General features: G+C 48.0%; 1 pseudogene; it reads right to left on the bottom strand.

Annotated features, from left to right (window-relative positions):
* Positions 1 to 393: 393 nt before the first annotated feature.
* LOC147791472 (uncharacterized) lies at positions 394 to 2597 on the bottom strand (annotated as a pseudogene).
* Positions 2598 to 3037: the final 440 nt, after the last annotated feature.

The raw sequence follows: 3037 nt of genomic DNA, 5'->3' as shown, positions 1-3037 counted from the left end.
GGGGCGGTTACCAATCTCTCTTTTAGGTTCTGGAAGCTTGCCTCACAAGCATTATCCCATCTAAATGGCACCCCTTTTTTTGTTAACTTTGTTAAAGGCGAGGATATTTTAGCGAAGTCCTGCACGAACCTTCGATAATATCCTGCCAATCCTAGGAAACTCCTTACTTCCGTTACCGTAGTTGGGCGTTCCCACTTTGTGATCGCTTCGACCTTGGTGGGATCTACAGATATTCCGTCCTTTGACACCACGTGTCCTAGGAAGGAGACTTGTCGTAACCAAAATTCGCATTTGGAGAACTTGGCGTACAACTTGTGCTCTCTTAGGGTGGTTAGGACTTTTCGGAGGTGTTCCTCGTGCTCTAGGTCGGTTCTCGAGTATATGAGGATGTCGTCAATGAACACAATCACAAACATGTCTAGGCATTCTTTGAATACCCGGTTCATTAACTCCATAAATACAGCTGGGGCATTGGTGAGGCCAAATGACATCACTACAAACTCATAGTGACCGTACCTTGTCCTAAACGCTGTTTTTGGTACGTCTTTTTCATTAATCTTAATTTGGTGGTAACCGGACCGAAGATCTATCTTAGAGAATACTGTTGCTTCTCTGAGTTGATCAAACAAGTCTTCTATTCTAGGCAGAGGATATTTGTTTTTTATGGTTCTCTTGTTTAGCTCTCTGTAATCGATGCACAGACGCATCGATCCATCTTTCTTCTTAACAAACAACACTGGCGCACCCTAGGGGGACACGCTAGGTCGAATGAATCCTTTATCTAGTAAGTCTTGCAGTTGCGCCTTGAGTTCCTTCAACTCTGCTGGCGCCATGCGATAGGGTGCTTTGGAAATAGGCCCAGTCCCCGGCTCGAGTTCGATGACGAAGTCAACCGCTCGGGAAGGGGGTATACCAGGTAAGTCATCCGGAAATACATCCGGGAACTCGTTTACTATTGGCACGTTTACTAGGGTCTCTTCCTTTCCTCTCACGTCTACAGCACATGCTAATATAGCCCATCCACCTTGTTGGACTAACCTCTTTGCTTTCATCATCGAGACTACCTTGGGGGTAATCTCGGTATTTGTGCCTTTAAATTTAAAGGTAGGTCTTGTCGGTGGTGAAAATTTTACTTCCTTTTTGCGACAGTCTATATTAGCTCGATTTTCAGCTAACCAATCCATGCCTAGTATGACGTCGAAATCTGTCATGTTTACCACTATCAGGTCAACGCTTAAAGTTTGGTTCCCTATGATTACTTGGCCATCCTTTACTCTATCCCTAGACACTAAGTCTACCCCCGCAGGGGTGCTTACAAACATTTCATGCAATAAGGGTTCTAATTCGAACCCTGCTTTTACAACAAAAGGCATGGAATTAAAGGAATGCGTGGAACCAGAATCAAATAAGGTAAAAGCGAAATGACCTAAAATGGATAGTGTACCTGTCACCACGGCATCGGACCTCCCAGTGTCCTTGCTGGTTGACGCGTATGCCCTAGCTTGAGCTCGCGGTGGTGCTGGTTGATCCGTTCGCTCTACTACTCTGGGCAGGTTTGCTTGTGCTGCAGCATTTTCGACCGTGCAGTTCACGGCGATGTGCCCCTCTTGACCACATCTATAACACGCTCGGCTGCCAGCCAGGCACCTCCCACCGTGTAGTCTTCCACAGATAGTGCACCCTTCCTCTCTCCTCCCTCTGGCCCCATCTTGATTCCTGGGATTCCTATCAGTATGTCGGGGAGGGCGTCGCTCATCCCATCTAGGAGCAGGTCTGTTATTGGAACGATGCCTACGTGCTGGTGGTGGACGGTCAGAGCCTCCTGATTCATGAGGACGCTTCTGCCCAATTATAACTGGCTCTTCACGTCGTTTCTCATCCTTTGGTTTCTCTAAAGCCTTGGCAGTTCTCAAGGCTTCCTCATAGGTCTTTGGGTTGAACGCCTCCAACATGCGGCGGATTCTTGGTTCCAAACCCAATATAATTTTCTCTGTCATCTTTTCCTCAGTGTCCACCATGGACGGTGCAAACCTCTTGAGTTTATTAAACTCTCGGTTGTACTTCTCTACTGTGAGTCCTCCCTGTACCAGGTGGGCGAACTCCTGCTGCCTTTTAAGTCGCTCTGACTTAGGATAATATTCTTTAAGGAAGGCCTCCTTAAATCGTTCCCAGTTCATTGGTCCCCCTTCTGGGTTAAGGAGGTTTTTGTAATCTCTCCACCATATCTCTGCGTCCTTTTGTAGGACGAAGGTTGCACAGGCGACCTTTTGGTTCTCTGGGCACTCCATAGTCTCAAAGGTGGTTTCCACCGCTGCAATCCACATTTGGGCTTCTATGGGGTCTACTAGGGAACCAGTGAATGGTCGAGGGTCGTATCTCTTGAAATCCCTTATCCAGTTTGAACATCTAACAGGTTGTGGAGGGTTTAGTGGGGCATTGGCCTGAGCAGTGGCCTGTGCCTGTGCCTGTGCCTGTACCTGTGCCAATGCCAACGCCTGTGCCTGGGCCTGTGCTTGGGCTTGTTCCTGGGCCTGTTGTAGACTGGCTTGCTGATTGGTTATCAAGGTTTGAATTAGGGCTTGGATGGAGTCACACATTAACCTAGTATTAGCATCTACTCCACCCACTGGGGGTGCAGCTTCAGGTGCGACTTGTAGTGGTAGGGTAGGCTGGGGTGGAGGTTCTACTTGTGGTGGAGGCTGTACTGGTGGTGGAGGCTCAGCTTGTAGTGGAGCTAGAGGAGGTAGCTCAACTGGAGGTAAGATTGGGGGCGGCGTAACTGTTACTGGCCCAGTCTCTGATCTTTCTTAAGGTGGGCCCTCTACCGCCACACCTCGTCCTACTTCTCTACGACGGGGTCGCCCCCTTCCTCGTCTTCCTCTTCCTCTTCCTCTTCCTCTTCCTCGTCCTCCGGGCATGGTTCTATAAACCAATATAAGGTTGCTTAAGTCTAAGGCCTCAATACTATGCATATATATATATATATAACAATACGCACACTATACAATACATCGTAACGCCAAAGAAGTAAACATTC

This window comes from Cucurbita pepo, chromosome 8 (genome assembly GCF_057944985.1).
Source record: "Cucurbita pepo subsp. pepo isolate OVF chromosome 8, ASM5794498v1, whole genome shotgun sequence".
Taxonomy (NCBI): domain Eukaryota; kingdom Viridiplantae; phylum Streptophyta; class Magnoliopsida; order Cucurbitales; family Cucurbitaceae; genus Cucurbita; species Cucurbita pepo.
Note: the sequence above shows the minus strand (reverse complement) of the source record. Positions and strands in the feature narration are given on the sequence as shown.